A 23,163-nucleotide genomic window follows, 5' to 3' on the forward strand; every position below is an offset into this window, starting at 1 on the left:
AAATGGAAGAACTCTCGGCTGTTACTATGAATGCTAATTGTTCAGCAGTGCTGTTGAATAAGATACCAGAAAAACTATCTGATCCAGGAAGTTTCACAATTCCATGTTTTCTGGGTAGTCTTATTTCAATAGAAGCATTGGCAGACTTAGGTGCTAGTATAAATCTAATGCCGTATTCACTATACACTAAACTAGACCTTGGAGAATTGAAACCAACCAGAATAAGCATACAACTAGCCGATAGATCAATAAAATATCCTAGAGGGATAATGGAGAACATGCTAGTTAAAGTTGGTACTTTAGTATTTCCAGTAGATTTTGTTGTTTTGGACATGGAAGAAGATTCTCAAGTTCCTCTCATATTAGGAAGACCATTCTTAAACACGGCTAAAGCAATGATAGACGTGTTCGGTAAGAAACTGACCCTAAGTATAGAGGATGAGAGTGTTACCTTTTCAGTTGATAGAGCAATGCAACAACCACAATCTGCAGATGATACATGTTATTATATTCAAACTATAGATGCACATGCAGAATTATTAGAAGAATTTCCAGAATTACAAGGAACAGGAGAATGTTCTTTAGGAGAAGGTAATGAACCAATTGATGAAGCTGAAATGTTAGCTACACTAATAGCTAATGGATATGAACCAACAACAGAAGAAATTCAAATGCTAAAAGAAGAAGACAGATATCGATATAAATCATCGATAGAAGAACCTCCGAAATTAGAGTTAAAGCCACTTCCAAACCATTTGGAATACGCTTATTTACATGGTGAATCTGAATTACCTGTAATAATATCGTCTTCTCTTACTGAAAATGAGAAATCACAACTCATTTCTGTGTTGAAAGCTCATAAACCAGCCATTGCATGGAAGATTCATGATATTAAAGGAATAAGTCCTTCGTATTGCACACATAAAATCCTTATGGAAGAGGGTCATAAAACGTATGTGCAACGCCAACGAAGACTAAATCCTAATATGCAAGATGTAGTTAAGAAAGAGATTATTAAACTGCTAGATGCAGGTTTGATATATCCAATCTCTGATAGTCCATGGGTAAGCCCAGTTCAATGCGTACCTAAGAAGGGTGGCATGACTGTCATCACAAATGAGAAAAATGAGCTTATTCCTACTAGGACTGTAACAGGATGGCGTGTATGTATTGATTATAGAAAATTAAATGACGCCACCAGAAAAGATCACTTTCCCTTACCTTTCATAGATCAAATGTTGGAAAGATTAGCCGGAAATAGTTACTATTGTTTTCTAGATGGATTTTCCGGATATTTTCAAATTCCAATAGCACCCGAGGACCAAGAGAAAACCACATTCACGTGCCCTTATGGTACTTTTGCTTACAAAAGAATGCCATTTGGACTTTGCAACGCCCCTGCAACCTTTCAAAGGTGCATGATGGCGATTTTTCACGACATGATAGAAGAATGCATGGAAGTTTTCATGGATGACTTTTCAGTCTTTGGTGATACATTTGAATCATGTCTAGTTAATCTGGAACGAATGCTAATTAGATGCGAAAAATCAAATCTAGTACTTAATTGGGAGAAATGCCATTTCATGGTTAAAGAAGGCATCGTTCTTGGACATAAAACTTCAAAAGAAGGAATTGAAGTGGATAGAGCTAAAGTAGATGTAATTGCTAAACTTCCACATCCCACAAATGTTAGAGGAGTTAGGAGTTTTCTAGGGCATGCCGGTTTTTACCGACGTTTTATAAAAGATTTTTCTAAAATTGCCACTCCTATGAATAAACTCCTAGAAAAGGATGCGCCATTCATCTTTTCAGATGAGTGTATCAAATCTTTTAATATTCTTAAAGAAAAACTCACTAATGCACCGATCATGATAACACCAAATTGGAATCTACCATTTGAACTAATGTGCGATGCAAGTGATTTTGCAATGGGAGCCGTTTTAGGACAAAGGATTGAAAAACGATTTCAACCTATATATTATGCTAGTAAGACATTACAAGGAGCACAAACGAACTATACAACTACTGAAAAAGAACTCCTTGCTATTGTCTTTGCTTTTGACAAATTTCGATCATATCTCGTTCTAGCAAAAACGGTGGTCTATACCGACCATTCTGCTCTTAGATACCTATTTTCAAAACAAGATGCTAAACCAAGATTAATCCGTTGGATCTTACTCTTACAAGAGTTTGATATTGAAATCCGAGATAAAAGAGGAGCAGAAAATCTCGCCGCTGATCATCTTTCTCGTCTTGAAAATCCTGAGTTAGAAGTTCTAAATGAATCGGCCATACAAGACAACTTTCCTGATGAATATTTATTGAAGATAGATTATAAAGAAATCCCATGGTTTGCAGACTATGCAAACTACTTAGTTTGTGGATTTCTTGAAAAAGGATTATCGTACCAAAGACGAAAGAAATTCTTCAGTGATATAAAACACTATTTCTGGGAAGATCCACATCTGTTTAAAAGTTGTCCCGATGGAATAATATGCCGATGTGTATTTGGAGATGAAGCTAGTAAAATATTAAACCATTGTCACACAGGACCAACAGGAGGGCATTATGGGCCTCAACTAACAGCAAGAAAAGTTTATGAAGCTGGATTCTATTGGCCTACAATTTACAAAGACGCACACCTTCTTTGCAAATCCTGTGATGCATGTCAAAGGGCCGGAAAAATAAGTCAACGTGATGAAATGCCACAAAATGTCATCCAAGTATGTGAAGTATTTGACATTTGGGGTATTGACTTTATGGGTCCATTTCCAAAATCTAATAATAATCTATATATACTCGTAGCCATTGATTATGTATCTAAATGGGCGGAAGCACAAGCTCTCCCAACTAACGATGCACGAGTTGTAGTCAACTTTTTAAAACGTCTTTTTGCAAGGTTTGGAACACCGAAAGCTTTAATAAGTGATCGGGGTACTCATTTCTGTAATAATCAACTTGAGAAAGTTCTTAAAAGATATGGAGTAACTCATAAAATCTCCACCGCATATCATCCACAAACAAGTGGACAAGTTGAAAATACCAACCGAGCTTTAAAACGTATTCTAGAGAAAACCGTAGGATCAAATCCGAAGGAATGGTCCATTAAATTGGAGGATGCACTCTGGGCTTTTAGAACAGCCTACAAAACTCCAATTGGAACCACACCTTTTAGACTTGTTTATGGAAAAGCATGTCATCTTCCAGTAGAAATTGAACACAAAGCATTTTGGGCTTTGAAGACATGTAATCTTGATTTACATGAAGCCGGAAGTCTACGATTAAGTCAACTAAATGAATTAGAAGAATTAAGACATGAAGCATACGAAAATTCGTTAATCTATAAAGAAAGAACGAAGAAATGGCATGATAAAAGAATCAGAAGTTCAAAAGAATTTAAAGAAGGAGACAGAGTTCTTCTTTTCAATTCACGATTCAAGCTATTTCCTGGAAAATTGAAATCAAGATGGTCTGGACCATTCATAGTCAAAAGAGTTTTCCCATACGGAACGATAGAATTGATAAATTCAAATGGGATTGAATTTAAAGTTAATGGTCACAGAGTTAAACATTACATACATGGTCCGATGGAAGTCGACAACGAAGTTAATCACAATTTCGATACCACAGCTAACTAAGTGTGGGGAGAATCAAGTCTTTAAAGGATAATATGTATTTCTGTTAGAGTTAGATTGTCTGTTTTCGTGTAGTTCTCGAAAATGGAACCCGAATGGTCTTTCCCTAGCAGACCCTAAAGAACTAGTCTTCTCCCCCCATTCTGAATTTTTATTTTTTTTAGGTTTTTACGAAATGAAGACTGCCTGTGAACTAAACCATGGTCTAATGCTACACGCTTTGATCACTAAAAGAAATAATGACATACTACCGAGTGAAATAGTATCAGTAATCAGAGAAAGAATGGGCGGAGTTAGAAAAGAATCCAGATGCGAAGATAATAAGTTACAATTTGGTTAAGGAAAATCAAAATCCACATCGAAAAGAAGAGCACGACACCTAGAACGATGTCACAAATGCGGAAAATGGTCACATGGAGGTAAATGTTCAAATAATCAAACCTATTCAAATACCGAATTTGTTACTTTATGCAGAGACGAACCGTTCATATGTTTAGAAGAAAAGACACTGAATGCTCGAGGTTACGCCTATGTAGCCATGGAAAATCAATTAAACCGACTATCTTATGAATGGAATAGATCATATAACTAAGAAATCTATTTCACAGGTATGTCTGTATAGTTTTTATTTTTATTTTTATTTTTAACCTTTTGATAATAAACGCTAATTTGTTCGCTAAAAAGTATTAAATTGGTATTGAATAAAATTAGGTTTGGCGACCGAAATTATTAATATCATTCAAAAATTTATTACATCACTGCGAAATTTAACGTTTATTCTTAAGGTATAAATATCTTTAAACAATCAACCCAAAATATTTTAAAAATTCGTCATGAGTTAAATTAGGTTTTGGAACCGAAATTACTTTACCGAAAAGAGGGGCGCATATTTTTGATAATATTTGATTAATTAAAGTGGGATAAAAAGACAAAAAGATTTTTAAATTTATTTTTACCATGTTTTTAAAATTAATATTTAAATCTTAAATTAATATATTTAAAATTGTAAATATTTGAAAAATTAATATAAGTTTGATATGAATTTATAAATTTTTAAATTAAGTTTGGTGTGAATTTTTAATTTTTAAAATATTAATTTTTAATTTTATGCATTTCAAATTTTAAGTTTGGTATGAATTTTTAATATTAATTTTGAATTTTATATTTAAGTTGTGTGAATTTAAAAACAAAAATTTACTTTATCTCATTAAGTTAAGAATATGATTTTTAAAATTCGTCGTAAGTTGAAGACTAGGTCTTTGAACCGAAATTGCTTTACCCGAGGGAGGGACGAGAACTTTTATTATCATTATTTTTAATCTTATTGAATTAAAGTATGCCAAAAACATTGAAAAAAAAAAAAATCTTAGCTTTTAAAACAATCGCTACAAAAAGACAAATTTTAAAATTTTGTCGAAGGACGGACTAGGACATCGATCCGAAACGACCTCGTCCTAAATAACAAGGGAAACAAAATTTTAAAATTAATTTCTTAATTGTTTTTAAAAAGTTAATGATTATAAAAAAAAAAAAAAAAAACAAACTCCGCGAGTCGCGGAGTTTAAAGGGTGTTTCACCGCGACTCGCGGAGGGATGAAAAATCAGAAAAAAAATAAAGAGCTGGAACAGATCAGTCCCAACCCCAAAACAATAAAAACCTGAGAAAAACACTCCGCAAAAACACCCAAAAACACCCCAAAAATCCCAATTTTTAACCGTTAATCACCAAATCTTTTGCTAAAATCATGTTGAGAAGGATGCTATCTAAGAATTACTCAAGAAAAACGGTAAATTTCTACACCTAAACACCATTTAATCCGAAATTTGGTGTTCTTGAGCTATTTTTTCCCCAATTTGATTTTGATGCTTTTTAGTGTAATTAGACTTAAATTGTTTATGTATTATGCTCGTATAACCTAGATTGATGCTGTTTAACATGATTAGAAGCCTTAAACTTCAAATTTTGAATAATCTAGGGTTTGTGTTCTTGAGCAAATTTGGGGCTTTTTGATATAAACAGGTTATGGCCGATTTTTGTCATGAATTGTTGCTAAATTGAGTAGTGTAACATGTCTAGGTAGTTAAATGATCCAAACTTTGAGCCTAAACATGATTTTGAGAATTAAAGTGGACTTTTTCAAGTCTAAAATTCATGAACTTGATTTTTGAAAGATAATGCCATTTGAGACTTGTTTAATTGCTAGTAATGATTATTTTGACATGTTATTTGAGTTGAATGCTTATGAACTTGGCGAACATTTTCGTATATGCTTATTTGAAAAAGTGTAGATTTGATGAAAATATGAAAATGAGCTTAAGTTTGATATAAATTGATAATGTCATTGTAATTATTTTGATTGATGATTTTGCTGACACTAATGAATATTTGGATGCACAAAATTTGTGTTTGATGTGTTTTGCAGAATGAAAGGGGTGAATCTTCATCCCAAGCCCGCAATGCTCCTGCTGAGAATTTGGAACAACAGGAGGTGGATAACTACTACAAGCAGGATGTACCTCATCCAGTCATGACTTTTTCCGATATGCACTTGGAAGAGTTGCACCCGAACCTGAGATTTGACAGACTTTGGATAGATTATCCAAAATATCAACGGGGTTTGCATACTCTTCATTCTAAGGTTGTTGAGGTACCAAGGGTCATAGAATGGGGACCCTTAGAAGCTGTAGAATTGGCCGGGCCAATTAGGGAATTACTTGTACAGAGGTATGGTAATTCTTCTTTTAATGACTGGATATGTTTATTCACCATACGTAGACCTGTATATAAAGTATGGTGTGAAGAATTGTTATGTAGTATAGAGTTGAATGATCGGGTAGCTAGTTTAACCGATCGTTCTTTTATTAGATTTTTGTTAGGCGGTTCGATGCGCCACATGTCTTTACTGGACATGGCTCAGGCTTTACGTATATATACGCCTGAGGAGTTAGCGTCTGCCGATTGTAGAGGATTGATACTAAACGGTAGAAAGATAGATGAGAATTTTGATACACACGGTGTGTGGAGTCAAATGACAAGCCATCACCGTTTCAAAGGGGGAAATTACTCTTATTTGGATATAGATAGAGCCGAGTTAAGAGTGATACATAGGTTTTTAGCTAATTCGATTACACAAAGGGGTAAAAACAAGGAAAAAGTAAATGAACAAGATTTGTTTTACCATATGTGTATTCGAGACCCACAAAGCGTTGTAAGTATACCATATTGTGTGGGTTATTATTTATCAGCTATGGTTCGGGGGATGCGACCGCATAGCATAATAGGAGGTGGTATTTTTATTACTTTGATTGGTGAATATCTCGGTGTGGATATAAGTCGGGGGGGATTATTACTAGAAGAGCCGGAACCCCGCGATACTATAGGTTTAAATGTATACCATGGTGCGAAAGTTTTGAAGAGGCGAAATAACGCCGCAGTACGATACCATGGTAGACATCCACAGGTGGAGAGAAACCAGCAGCAAGGTAATGTAGGAGGGGGGAATGAGATGCAAGAAATGCATAGGTTTATAGCTTCTCAGGAATACGAAAATGCTAGACAGAGAGCATTTGAAGATTGGCAAGTTCATCAGAACCAGATCATAGCTCATTGCCAACATATAGGTAGAAACTATATTCCTACACCGAAACCCATCTTCCCTCCTTGGTCGATAGAGATGCAGCCACCATATCCTACGTATGACCCTGCCGAAGCATTCTATAGCACTTATGGTTATGCCTGGAACCCCTATTGGTACCAATATCATCCTTAGTTTACTTATTATTATTTTTTTTATTTTGTAATTTGTAATTATTGATACATTTAATATTTTTGTTAATATTGTAATCATTTTTATAATTATCTAACTTTTATTCTTAGATTTTAATAATTTTTGAATGTGGGGTAATATACCAAACTTCAAAAATATGTATATATGTTTGCAGTTTATCTTATGTACACAACAGGGTAAAACAATGCATTTTCAAAGACTGGCATTAAGTTCAGCAAAAGCAACTAATTTTGACGACAAGATGCAAAATATATGTGAAATAACAACAAGACGGAATGAACAAATGATGTGCACCATTTATCATTCAGCAAACAAACGCCAATATATTTAGAAACTTTGGTAAAATTTAATCATTTTCACACAAATCACCCTCAATAATTTAAATTGTTACTGATTTCTTGCAAATGAGGGCATTGCAAGATCTTAAGTGTGGGAAGGGGTTAAATTCTTTCGGATTTTAAAATTTTTTACTTTATACACTTGGTTACCATTAAAAATACTAGTAAAGCAGTAGTTGTATTAGAATCTAGTGCTCTCTGATAAAAAAAGAACAGCCCTAGTCTTATATACTGACTACCCAATTCTAGTAAAATTTTTCAAAATTTTCAATTAAATGAACTCAAAATCATGTTTATACATATTTATGAACGATAAAACTAGGTTTTAACACCGAAATTATTGTTACCTCGGAAAGGACATAAATTGAGAAACAAACCAAAATGTTAAAATTCATTTAAAATGGAATAGAGGACGATAAAAAGGAAAATAAAAGCCAAGTGTGGGAAAATTTACCAAGTTATCTTAAACATATGTCACATATATCTGTAACAAATAACTGAAAATACTTTTGCTTTGGACTAAACTAAACTGTTTTACCCGATGAAAGAAAATAAAAGATGGATCTACACGATGAATCAATTCCATCATTAAAAGGAAGTAAAGTCTTTCGAAAAAGAAACGCGCTTCTTGATCTAGGTCATGAAGTTGTCGTCCAGACCAGCTGTAGGTTGACGAAAAATCTAGAAAAGTCATCACTAAAATCAGCAGGAAATCCACGGACCTCAGCATTAAACAGGGTCGCCAAGTGGTCAGATTTATCCTAACCATGAGAAGGATTTATCTCGTACAATGGGGGGGCACCATGCAAATTAGCTGGATAAGACTAATGAATCAGATCCCCAGAAAGGATAATCTCCTTAAAGATTAAAAATCAGCTTTTAAGACTGATATTACTCAATCCTAGAGATTGACCTTAAAGATTGAGAATTACAAACTCATGGAATTCGATGATATCTAAACTCGAGCTTAAACGAGAAAATATTTTGATCAAAATTATAAACCGATTTGTTTTCTGAAAACCCTATTTTCAATGCGTTCATTACCATTGAACGTAAAATCCTAGGAATTCGCCTGGAATTCATTAGGTCACCTGAACTAAATCGGGTGTCAACCGTAAGAACGGCGGTTGCATAGTGGTCAAAGACAGGACCTTGTGCCAGACCGAAAAATTATAAGGGTGAGCTTTACTATTGCTCCTACCAAGGATAGTAATTGCATCCGACACGTTATAGACCATAATCAAAAGCATGTCACGGGACATTGCCTTAACAGTTGCTTGTTCAACGCTTTCCTTTCAACCGGACGGTAGTTTACCGAAAGGTAATATACGGGACAAGTAAACTGGACGTGTTGCTTTCCAAATACAAGGTTAGCAAGTGGGTGACACAAAACCGCAAGTTTTGAGCTAAAATTTTCAAATCTGAAACCAATCAAACCCACAAAAATATTTTGCAAACACCGGTAAAGGGTTATTCCGGAAAACTTATCTAGGGTAAAAACTAGATTTAATTTTCAAAAGATCAAATGTTTTCATAAAGATCCAATTTCCTTAATGGATCTAAATTTTTATAGTCATGTGGGACTGTAAACCATATCGTTACTACCATTGTTTATACCACCGTATAGAAATCACTGATGTACAAAGTGTGAAGAATAAAGAAGTGATTCTTGTATTTCAAGACGATATTGCTTGAGGACAAGCAACGCTCAAGTGTGGGAATATTTGATAATGCTAAAAACGAACATATATTTCATAGCATTATTCCTCAAGAAAGACAAGCTTTTAGTTGCAATTGTTCTATTTACAAGTGATATTCGTTTAAATAATAAAAGGTGAAGACAAAAGACAGATTCGACGAATTGAAGACGCAAACGACCAAAAAGCTCAAAAGTACAAAAGACAATCAAAAAGGTTCCAATTATTGATAAGAAACGTCTCGAAATTACAAAAGTACAAGATTCAAAACGCAAAGTACAAGATATTAAATTGTACGCGAGGACGTTCAAAAATCCGGAACCGGGACCAGAGTCAACTCTTAACGCTCGACGCAACGGACTAAAAATTACAAGTCTACTATGCACAAGAATATAATATAATATATAAATAATTATATTAATTATATATATATTATATTTATAAATAAAAAACCGTCGGCAGAGAAAAACTCCAAGGACTGAGCTGTAAAAGTAACCTCCGCGACTCGCGGAGTTTGAAGAGGTTTTCACCGCGAGTCGCGGAGCCCCAAAATTGAAAACTGCCTATAAAGCCAACCGAATTCTGAACGCAAAAAAATCATCTTTTTCTTCCTCATTCATACGTAAAATTTATATTTATATTTATAATTTATATTTTAATTTTAATTATAATTCTAATAATAAGGGTATGTTAGCGAATATTGTAAGGGTGTAAGTCGAAATTCTGTCCGTGTAACGCTACGCTATTTTTAATCATTGTAAGTTATGTTCAACCTTTTTACATTAATGTCTCATAGCTAAGTTATTATTATGCTTATTTAAAACGAAGTAATCATGATGTTGGGCTAATTACTAAAATTGGGTAATTGGGCTTTGTACCATAATTGGGGTTTGGACAAAAGAACGACACTTGTGGAAATTAGACTATGGGCTATTAATGGGCTTTATATTTGTTTAACTAAATGAAAGTTTGTTAATGTTAATATAAAGATTTACAATTGGGCGTCCCTATAAATTACCATATACACTCGATCGGACACGATGGGCGGGGTATTTATATGTACGAATAATCGTTCATTTAACCGGACACGGGAATGGATTAATAGCCACTAGAATAATTAAAACAGGGGTGAAATTACATTCAAGGGTAATTGGTGTAATTGTTAACAAAGTAGTAAAACCTTGGTTTACACGCAGTCGATAACCTGGTGTATTCATTAAACAAAGTATTAAAACCTTGTTACAATTCGAATCCCCAATTAGTTGGAATATTTAACTTCGGGTATAAGAATAATTTGATGAGGACACTCGCACTTTATATTTATGACTGATGGACTGTTATGGACAAAAACCAGACGGACATATTAAATAATCCAGGACAAAGGACAATTAACCCATGGGCATAAAACTAAAATCAACACGTCAAACATCATGATTACGGAAGTTTAAATAAGCATAATTCTTTTATTTCATATTTAATTTCCTTTATTTTATATTTAATTGCACTTCTAATTATCGCACTTTTATTTATTGTTATTTAATCGCACTTTTAATTATCGTACTTTTTAATTATCGTAAGTTTATTTTATCGCACTTTTATTATTCGCAATTTCATTATCGTTATTTACTTTACGCTTTAATTTAAGTCTTGTATTTATTTTATATTTTACATTAGGTTTTAACTGCGACTAAAGTCTTAAAATCGACAAACCGGTCATTAAACGGTAAAAACCCCCCGTTATAATAATAATATTACTTATATATATATGTTTGTATTTTTATAAAAGTAAACTAATATAGCGTTGAGCTTTGTTTAAAGATTTCCCTGTGGAACGAACCGGACTTACTAAAAACTACACTACTGTACGATTAGGTACACTGCCTATAAGTGTTGTAGCAAGGTTTAAGTATATCCATTCTATAAATAAATAAATATCTTGTGTAAAATTGTATCGTATTTAATAGTATTTTCGCACCAAAAATAATACTATTTTATATACACCTCGCATAACATCAATACGTGTGGGTTATACAACGACATAAACTTTTCCCTTAGCTCGATAACGTTTAATCATTGGTTTCCTAACCATGAACGCAAATCTTAGATATGGATCCATAGGGTTTGACATCCCCACTCGGGCTAGTCGCGCTAGCATTTAACGGGTGTTTAATACTTCAAGGACATACGCACTCGCCAGGTGCACTTTTAGGGGGTGATATATTATATTTACGTTAAGTTAGTTACCAAGTGCCCACGGATAAACATATACTTTTCATACTGTTTTGAAACGAAATCTCGTAGTCTACATTATATTGTTGTCTATTAAAACTATAGCTCACCAATATTCGTGTTGACATTTTTAGCATGTTTTTCTCAGGTGCTTAGATGTTGTTGCTTCTGCTGTTAGAATGCTGTTAGACTGCTGTTAGACTCTATTGTTAGACTTGCTGTTATAGTTACGATGTGTTAGACTTCCGCTGCATTACTTAGAGATGTCTCAATCATTTATATTTTGCATTCATAACTCATGTTATTTTGAATAATGGTTTTGTAATGACTTTTGTGTCACGTTATCTTTTGTAAAACGTTTGAAGTTATCTTTTTCATGAATGCAAAACTCGTTTTTAAATAGCATATAGTGTTTGACCTTGTGAAGATCATGTTGTTGATGATCCGTACACGTTGATTTTGTACGGGGCGTCACATTTGGTATCAGAGCATTGGTTGTAGGGAATTAGGTTGCATTAGTGAGTCTAGACCGGGCCGAGTAGGATTCACTAGTAGGACTAATCTACAACTTGCTTGTTTACTTGTTTCTGCGGAACTTACTGCATGCTATTGTTTACTTTTATTGCTATATGATCTTCCTGCATGCTACTGCTTACCTTTACTGCCATGCGAACTTTTTGTATGTTATTGCTTATTTTACGCTACTGCATGCTACTATCTACTTTTGCATGTTAATTCTATTTAGTACTGTTAATATTACCATGCTATATACTACTATAGACGATCTAGGTTGCTGTAGTGCCTGATTACGTGGTTGCTTCATGCCTGTTATTCGCTGTACCGACTTAGAAAACTTACCTTTCCTAGTTCAGATGTTTTTCTGAACCCTTTTCCCACACGTCTAACCCTAAGGATTAGTATTGTAATCCACCTGTTACTACCGTTCCACCATTCCGGAGATTGAAACATTACTTCACGCAATCTAGGAAGAGTACCCCTCGGATTACATGCCCGCTGAAGTTGATCCTCGGAGGAGGAGATATGTGAGGACTTGTCGGAGTAACCGCACCCCGAGCTCACTCTAATTAGTCACGTACAACGTATGAACATTATAAGGATGTTCAATTTCCACAAGATGACCCATTTCCTGTACGCTTTCATGACTGTCACTTATCTCTTTCATTCTTCACCACTACTCGACGACCTAACGACACTTCTGGACTTAAGTCCTTAACACTCTTAGGTATTGGAGGAGTCAGGAGGACATCTCCTTTCACAAGGTTAGAGTGCCTTCTACTGATGCTCAGCCATACCCAAATTCTTGGGAGTCGCCTCAAAACATATCGTATTACTACATGCTACACGCACAACTCGACGCGAGACCCAGATTGAATTTCTAGAAGGGAACCTAACGACGTTACCTGATCCCGAACATTTTGAAGAAATTTCGGGATATTTAGGCATTTTTGCATGACCTATGGAACCTACGCACCTGCACCGAGAAACCGTGAGATTTATTTATGTAGATTTTGTTTTGAGATAGCGTAGATAAAGCACCGTTGAATGAAATTGAGTAGAACTGGAAGTGATCACGTTAAATTGACCATATGGAGTGATATTAGAATGAACGTATGATTTAGTACAATATAATGACGCCAGGCCAGCGTAATTATATTGAAATGAATCATGCAGAAATCCCAATGTTACTATATAAGGAATATGAAGTGATTCAAAGGAAATTTTGGTAGGAATCACTTGAGCATACGCATTCTGGTCTGTTAGAGGTAGGGAAAGAATAACCACGTAGACTAGATACTGTACAAGAAGGGCCTTAATTGCGGAATTGATAACCCAAAAATCTGTTATAAATATAGAAACCCTAGACACTTAAGGAAAAAGTTCTCAAATAGGGAAAACTTTGGGCTCACTTACCGTAGAGCAATCATTATCTCAGCTATGGAGACTCGCATGGATCCTAACTTTAGTTAGGGTACGTTTCGTCACAATGTTTTATTGTCTCGTAATTGTTTAATAATAGAGCGATAGAAACCTTATATCTAAGAACCTTAGTGTTATGACTAATAAGCAATTAACAACCATGAGAGTTAAGTATTCTATAGGACAAGCTAATGGTAAGCTGGCAGGAATAGCGAAATAATTTAAGGTAGTACCTTAAATTTAACAGGTGGGTCATTTGAAGATGACCTCATGTCAACAAAACTTGAAAGTTTTAAAGTAGTAATTGGAAAGGATTAGTTACCTACACACAAGCAGATGTTATTTGAGAAGATTGGTAGAATTTTTCACGATGGTATAGTAAGATTTGGTTGGAATAAACTTTAAGATTAACCTAATACTTATCAAGTTAGGAAGCTTGATGTAAAAGTTGGAATGGACTTTAAGATTAACCTAATACTTATCAAGTTAGGAAGCTTGATGTAATAGTTGGAATGGACTGGCTTTCAAGGATGAAAGCGAAAGTTATTTAAAGTAAGAAGATTATTCGTATACCTCGCGAGAATGGTGAGCCAAAAGCCATCTGGGTTACTTCAACAACCCGAGATCCCACAATGGAAATGGGAAAGGATGACGATGGATTTTATCCCGAAGCTACCAAAAACAATAGGCAGTTATGACACTATCTGGATCATCATTGACCACCTCACCAAATCTGCTCACTTTCTAGCCACGAAAGAAACCGATGCAATGGACAAACCTGCACAACTGTAACGACCCTGGATTTTCCAATGTTTATTTATTAGTAATTATTATTATTAATACGTGTGATTTAAAAGAATGTATGTTATTACATTTACTTGTTGCCATGATTGCCCGTACTTGATTCTTTAATGCCCGAAACGTCTTTGTGACACCCGGAACTTACACGAATAATATTTTCACATATTATTTACATTCATGATTAGTTTTAGTAATCATTTTGACTAACTATGGTGATTAGTTAGTTACTTGGGCTTTAATTGGATTTATTTGTTAAATACTTGAACTTGGGCTTGATAAAGCTAATGGACTCATGAATAAGGCTTATAAACCCACCCTACATATTAAATGGACTTAATTTATCCCATCACACTTGTAAGTAATACTTTCAAACATAAAATAGTTAGTTTAAGACACTTGGAATAATTAACTAGGTGGAAGACAAGTTACTTACAAGCATGCTAGTCATCTTTCCCCCAAATATTCCCCTTTTCCCATTCCACACAAACACCACACCCCATGCAAGAATCTAGCATGTTGACCACCCCATTGGAGGGCCATATGGCCGTGACCTTGGTGGGTATGGGGGGGAGAATTCAAAGTTTTTTTTTTGACTACATATTACTAGCATTCACTCCACTCTTACACACACTCTTACTTGCTCTCATTTTTCTCACATTCTTCTCTCTACTTGGTAAGTAACAAGATTTATTTTCTCTTCTTTCTCTTCATCTAAAACTGCCACCATCATCATTCTTTTACTTGGTTGTGTTGTTGTTTAATTACTTGTTCTTGTTGTTGATTACCTTCTTGAAGTTGTTTGTTGTTTTAAAGAATCAAACTCCCTAGTTTGTTCTTCATATTATCTTGTTATTCAAGAACAAGCAAGAACCTAAACTCTCTAGTTTATGGTTCTACAATTGATGTTTTAAAGATTTAAAGTTCATAAGTTCTAAAAATCATACATGCATTCATGTTTGTAAACTTGAGGTTTACTTTCTTAAGAATCAAAGCCTTGGCTTGAATCTTTAAAGTATGAATAACCATGAACTTATTACTTGTAAATTTAGTTTATTTCTTCGTTTCATACACTTTTAATTTCATGATTCTTGTTATAATGATCAAAGTGTTACTAGTTAACCTTGACCTCATTTATCTTGAACTAAAGTTAAAAGTTCAAGAACATGCAAATGAAACTTTTAATTATAACTTTGTACACATATGTTTGATCTAACTTTTGGGTATTGGATCTTCAAGATCAAACTAACCACTTATTATTTTCAAGTTTGTGGTACAATATCACCTTTCTAATTCATGCATGTGTTGAATCTATGATCTTGATGCAACTTTGGTTCATCAAACTTCATACAACTCTTAAGTGAGTTGTGCTTCGTATCATAGACTTACACTAGTGTTATGATGGCCAAATCTTGGTTAAGATGATTCAAACACATCAATGAGTTGTACACTTGAAGCTATATGCATCAAGGATGAGAACCATGATGAACATCAAGCACCAAGACCACCGGAACTCACTTAAACTTACTGTTCTGTCCAAACCCTACTGACCTGCTGTTTCTGTAACAGACCAGTAGACCTGGGCTACTGAGACCATAATTTTTAGATAGAACTTTTTGAGTAGATAACTTTTCATATAAGACTGGTCTTAATCCGAGTTACGGTTTAGAATCTACGGCCCTCCGAGCGTCACTATGTCCATTTACTTTTCTGTTTTCTGTTTACAGTTTCTGTTTTTCTGGTTTCTGTAACAGACCAGTACATCTGGGCTACTGTAACCTTTACTTTAAGATAGCTCAGTTCGTGTAGATAACTATTCATATAAGACTCGTCTTCATCCGAGTTACGGTTTAGGATTTATGGCCCTCCGATCGTCACTAGGTCCTTTTAACGTTGTGCAGAAATTTCAGACCTACTCGCACTTAAACCGTCACCACGGTCAAACGAAGACGAGTTTGCTTCTGGAATTTTTACCACACTTAAGGGACTCATAGAAGGAGCCATGTCCACTGGTCTCACCTTAATTCAGTGAGGTTAGAGGCAGTGGTGACTGACTGAAGTCAGCCATTGTTTTAAAATACATTCATAAACGAAACTCACTTTACGCCTTTTGTTAAATGATGAATGATGATGACCCTTAAGACCTTAATTACATACTTTTAAAACTATTCGGATGATTTACTGACTTAGTACTATTTGACTTAGGTTGAGGACCTTCGGACCGATTACTTGCACACCTTTTCCGAACCGACTTTACGACTACATTATCATTGTGAGTTATAGCATCCCTTTTTACTTTAACTATTTTGGGACTGAGAATACATGCGCTTTTATGTTTTACATACTAGGCACGAGTACTTAAAACTTATATATGTGTGGATTATACAACGGCATAAACATTCCCTTTAGCTCGGTAACGTTTAATCATTGGTTTTTGAACCGTGAACGCGAATCTTAGATATGGATCCATAGGGTTTGACATCCCCACTCGGGCTAGTCACGCTAGCATTTAACGAGTGATTAATACTTCGTAATCATACGCACTTGCCAAGTGTACTTTCAGGGGGTATAAACGTTAAGTTAGTTACCAAGTGCCCACGGTTAAGCATATACTTTTACATACTTTTGAAATGCTCGTTGTAGCACTGAAATCTCGTGGCCTACTTACATTACTGTTATACTTTAACTATAGCTCACCAACTATTGTGTTGACATTTTAAGCATGTTTTTCTCAGGTGCCTAAGGTTTACTTCCGCTGTGTACTTGTTGTGCTGTAGACACCCGCTGCTTAGAGTTGACAACGCATGAACTACTGTATTTTGCATTCAAACTTTCGCACTTTTGAACTATGACTTGTAACGACCGTTGTGGTCACATACACTTATTATTTGCTTCTACTTAGTGAAGCCTGCTTTTGGATTGTAAAACATTCGATATTGGTTTAGACATCACTTTATTATTGAATGCAAACTCTTTTTTGAAAACGCATGTAGTGCTTGACCTTGTAATGATCCTGTTATTGATGATTCGTATACGATGGTTTTGTACGGGGCATCACATTTGGTATCAGAGCATTGGTTGTAGGGAATTAGGATGCATTAGTGAGTCTAAGACCGACCCGAGTAGGATTCACTGGTAGGACTAATCTACAACTTGCTAGTTTACTTGTTTCCGCTGAACTTACTTCATGCTGCTGCTTACTTGTTCTGCTATATGCCGTATGCTACTACATGATATCACTACTGCATGATGCTACTTGCTTTTGATTGCATGCTACTTTCATACGAATTGCTGTTATTGCCATGCTAGTTACTGTTATACATGATTTAAACTGTTGGCCTAATACGTGCTTGCTTTATGACTTACTGACATGGAAAATTTATTTTTCCTTGTTCAGATGTCGGATGTACCACCTGCTAGCATTTCGGGCAGTACAGACTCAGACCCCGTCGCCCTACCTACTGCTACACCTGCTGTTGCTACTGCCGATACACCGGCCCCGACACCCACTAGTGATCCCGGCGCTTCTACTTTCGGAGCTGGTACTAGTGCACCCGCTTCAGTGTCTGCTCCCGGACCCTCGAGGTCACAGCCCCGCATTGGTGGTATTGAGATCCCCGCGGAGTTCAAGGAAGGGCTGTTTTGTAACCACATGCGCACGCCTTGCCGACGCACTCCCGACAGACGTTTAGTCGTGATTCCGCCAGGCAGACACAGACAGATGTTGGCCGCCTTCGAACGCTTCCGATTACCAGCTCAGCCACCAGCATCACCACCACACGATTCGGATGACTCATTATCCGCCGATTCTTCATCATCAGACGACTCCAGCGATGATGAGGATCCTGCTGATAGACCTATTCAGGCACCCTCCACCCCGCCGAAGAAGCGATACCGTTTTGACGGCACCGTCATTCCAGGGGTGAATGGAGGTCGCGCTTTTACTGACACATTTGGCCATCGTCGTAGGGTTACTGCTCGTAAACGAGTTGTGCCATACCCTGCCGACCCACAGATACGTAAGGTTCCCCGTTACGTATTGACTATTCCTGGAACCGTACCACCTAGATTTAGATACGGACCACTTACATCTAGGGACGTACCGTCTACATCCGGAGCCAAACCATCTACATCAGCACCACCCGCACCACCCGCCCCACCTGCACCGCCTGCCCCACCAGCTCTCTCTAACGAGGAATTGATGAGGGAGATTGAGACTCTCCGAGCTCGAGTCACTGAGCTCGAGGAGCAGTTGGCTTGAGGAGCAGTTCACCCGCCTTCACCGTAGGACTTTTGTATTTAGATTTCGATATGTAATCTAGTTGTAGTTTATTGTATTACTCATGTATTGTACGGACTTATTCAGATGTATGAAACTTATTATTATTAATGAATGGAACTTTGCGTTATTTAATTCTTGCACGATGTTCTATTTACATTACTGTACGATGATTCTGTGGTATTTGTACCTAGATGCGTTATTTAATAACATGAGATGTTTTGATTCCATGTTGATTACTATATACTGTATTATTACTATTTGCATACTAGATTTTGACTTGGGTCAAAATGTTTGTTTAGAATACCATGGCCAACGGAAGATCCACACCTACCGCCGCCCAGATTGAGGACATGATCAACGAACGGGTCGCTGCAGCCCTAGCTGAAATAAATCTCCAAGCTCCACCGCCACCACCACCGGTTATCCCACCCGTTCAAAATGGGTGTACTTACAAGGAATTCCAGAGCTGCAAACCGCATAACTTCAGTGGAACCGAGGGACCGGTTGGTCTCACCAGATGGTTCGAAAAGCTTGAATTAGTATTCCGAGTTAGTAACTGTTCGGAGGACAACAAGACCAAGTTTGCATCTTGCATGCTATCTGACGGCGTGCTAACGTGGTGGAACACGTTAGCTCAAGCGAAGGGCATTGATGAGGCGTATGCTACGCCATGGGAGGAATTCAAAGCTACTATGATTGATGAGTACTGTCCGAGAACTGAAATTCAGAAGATAGAAATGGAATTCATGCAGTTAAAGGCCGTTGGAAACGACCTTGATGGTTACAACAGGAGGTTTCTTGAGTTAGCTCTTATGTGTCCGACAATGGTCACCCCGGAATTCAAGCGTATGGAGAGATACTTTTGGGGACTACCTAAGTCCATCAAAGGAAACGTCACATCGTCCAAACCACCGAATGTTCCCGAAGCAATGCGCATGGCGCATACTCTCATGAATCAGATTCTTATTGATGAGCCGGAGAAGGATAAGTTTGAGGCTGGTAGTAGTGAAAAGAGGAAATGGGACAACAATCACAACAACAACAACAACAACAACAGGGGGAGAAACTACGATCAAACCCCCGCTAAGAGACACAACAACGGTGGAAATCCCAAACCCGGCACAAGCCCCAACCTGAAATACAAAGGTACCCTACCGCAATGCAAGAGGTGTTACAAACACCACACTGGGTATTGTAATGTGGTTTGTGAGAAGTGCCAACGGTCTGGACATATAGGCAAGGATTGCAAGGTCACAACTTTGAATGCAAGGGCGAACCCCACCGGGCCAAATAAGTGCTACGGATGCGGAAAGACGGGTCACTTCAGGAATGAGTGCCCCGATAAGCGAAAAGACGGCGGACCACTGTGAGGTAGAGCTTTTAATGTTAATGCAAGGGATGCACGCGAGAACCCCGACTTGGTGACAGGTATATTCACTATCAACAATCTTTTAGCTTCTGTCCTATTTGATACTGGTGCCGATAGAAGTTATGTATGTAGACACTTCTGTGATAAGATAAATTGGTCATTAGTCCCTTTAAAAGAAAGTATGCTTGTCGAGGTAGACAACGGTAAACTTGAAAAGGTTGACCAAATTGGCCGAGGGGCTATTATTAATATAGCTGGTGCGAATTTTGAAATTGACTTGATACCTATCAAACTGGGAAGTTTTGACGTGATCGTCGGTATGGATTGGTTGACCAAAGTAAGGGCCGATATTATTTGTGGAGATAAAGCTCTTCGTATACCACAAGGAGATGGCGAGCTGCTGATTATCTATGGGGAGAGATGTACGTCGAAGCTGAACCTCATTAGTTGCGTGAAGGCACAAAAGATTATGAAGAAGGGACGTTTTGCTGTCCTAGCACATGTGAAAACGGTAGAAACCGAGGTGAAGAGTGTGAACGACGTACAGATTGTGAACGAGTTTCCTGATGTCTTTCCAGAGGAGTTACCAGGATTACCACCACCGAGGGCAGTGGAATTTCAGATCGATTTAGTGCCAGGAGCTGCACCTGTAGCTCGCGCACCGTACCAACTTGCACCTTCTGAGATGCAAGAGTTACAAAGCCAACTACAGGAACTCCTAGATCGAGGGTTTATTCAACCAAGTTCTTCGCCATGGGGCGCACCTGTTTTGTTTATGAAGAAGAAGGATGGATCCTTCCGTATGTGCATCGACTACCGTGAACTCAACAAATTGACAATCAAGAATCGGTATCCACTACCACGAATTGACGATCTTTTCGATCAGCTGCAAGGATCGAGCGTTTACTCTAAGATCGATTTGCGATCCGGTTATCACCAGTTGAGGGTGAAAGAGAGTGACGTGATGAAGACTGCATTTAGGACACGCTATGGTCATTATGAATTTCTCGTAATGCCTTTCGGATTGACCAATGCACCTGCCGAATTTATGGACCTCATGAATCGTGTCTGCAAGCCGTACTTGGACAAGTTTGTTATCGTCTTCATAGATGATATCCTCATCTACTCCAAAAGCGAAGAGGAACACGAGCAACACCTCCGATTAGTGCTTAAACTCTTAAGACAAGAGCAACTTTACGCCAAATTCTCCAAGTGCGAATTTTAGTTGAAGGAAGTACAGTTTCTGGGCCATGTTGTGAGCGACCAGGGTATCAAAGTTGATCCCGCGAAAATTGAAGCTATCAGCAAGTGGGAAACCCCCACCACTCCGACTCATATTCGCCAATTCCTAGGTCTCACCGGTTATTACCGAAGGTTTATCGAAGGTTTCTCTCTGATTGCGCGTCCTTTGACCGTACTGACTCACAAGGGTAAGAAGTTCATTTGGGAACCCGCACACGAATCAGCATTTCAAACCTTGAAGAAGAAGTTAACCACCGCACCTATCCTATCGCTTCCTGACGACTTTGTCGTTTATTGCGATGCATCGAAGAATGGATTTGGTTGCGTATTGATGCAAAGATCAAAGGTTATTGCCTATGCATCCCGACAATTGAAGATTCATGAGCGGAACTACACAACTCACGATCTTGAACTTGGAGCCGTTGTCTTCGTGCTCAAATTATGGAGACACTATTTGTATGGAACTAAAAGTACTATCTTCACCGATCACAAGAGTCTTCAACACATCTTCGATCAGAAGCAACTGAATATGAGATAGCGTCGATGGATCGAGACACTTAACGACTACGATTGTGAACTCCGTTATCACCCTGGCAAGGCCAATGTTGTAGCTGACGCTTTGAGTCGAAAGGAGAGGACGGTACCTCTTCGCGTTCTGGCTCTGAACATCACCATCCATTCGAACCTCAACAATCAGATCCGAGTAGCCCAAGATGAGGCTCTCAAGGAGGAGAATATATCTCATGAACATTTGAACATACTTATCTCTCGATTCGAGGTTAGAGATACTGGACTCCGATGTTATGCCGGAAGAATTTGGGTACCTCGTTATAGAGATCTACGGACCCTTATACTTGATGAAGCACACAAATCGAGATATTCAATTCATCCTGGAGCAGGCAAAATGTACCACGACCTTAAGGAACAGTATTGGTGGCCGAATCTTAAGAAGGACGTTGCGACTTATGTTGGTAAGTGTTTGACTTGCTCGAAGGTTAAAGCCGAGCATCAGAGACCTTCTGGTTTACTTCAACAACCGGAAATCCCAGAATGGAAGTGGAAAAGGATAACAATGGACTTCATCACCAAGCTGCCAAAGACGGTGGGCAGATACGATACTATTTGGGTTATTGTTGACCACCTTACTAAATCTGCACACTTTCTAGCGATGAAGGAAACGGATACGATGGAGAGACTTGCTCAACTATATATCAAAGAGGTTGTATCACGTCATGGTGTACCTTTATCGATCATCTCAGATCGCGATCCCCGTTTTGCCTCTAGATTTTGGCGTTCTTTGCAAGAATCCATGGGAACTCGTCTTGACATGAGTACTGCTTATCATCCTCAGACTGACGGGCAAAGTGAACGAACTATTCAGACGTTGGAAGACATGTTGCGTGCATGTGTCATTGATTTTGGAAAGGCCTGGGAAAGGCATTTGCCACTAGCCGAATTCTCGTACAACAACAGTTACCACTCGAGCATTAATGCTGCACCTTTTGAAGCGTTGTATGGCCGTAAGTGCCGATCTCCTATTTGTTGGGCTGAAGTAGGCGAAAAGCAAATCACCGGACCCGAGGTAGTCCACGAAACCACGGAGAAGATTGCTCAGATTCAAGCTAGACTTAAGACTGCCCGTGATCGCCAAAAGAGTTATGCCGATCTTAAACGTAAGGACTTTGAATTCAACATTGGTGATCGTGTAATGTTAAAGGTTGCACCTTGGAAAGGTGTGATCCGTTTTGGAAAACGTAGAAAGTTAAACTCACGATACATTGGCCCTTTTGAAATCTTGGAACGTGTTGGACCCATTGCTTACCGTTTGGATCTACCAGCACAACTGA

The sequence above is a fragment of the Rutidosis leptorrhynchoides genome, chromosome 2, assembly GCF_046630445.1.
Source record: "Rutidosis leptorrhynchoides isolate AG116_Rl617_1_P2 chromosome 2, CSIRO_AGI_Rlap_v1, whole genome shotgun sequence".
NCBI classification, from domain to species: Eukaryota; Viridiplantae; Streptophyta; class Magnoliopsida; order Asterales; family Asteraceae; genus Rutidosis; species Rutidosis leptorrhynchoides.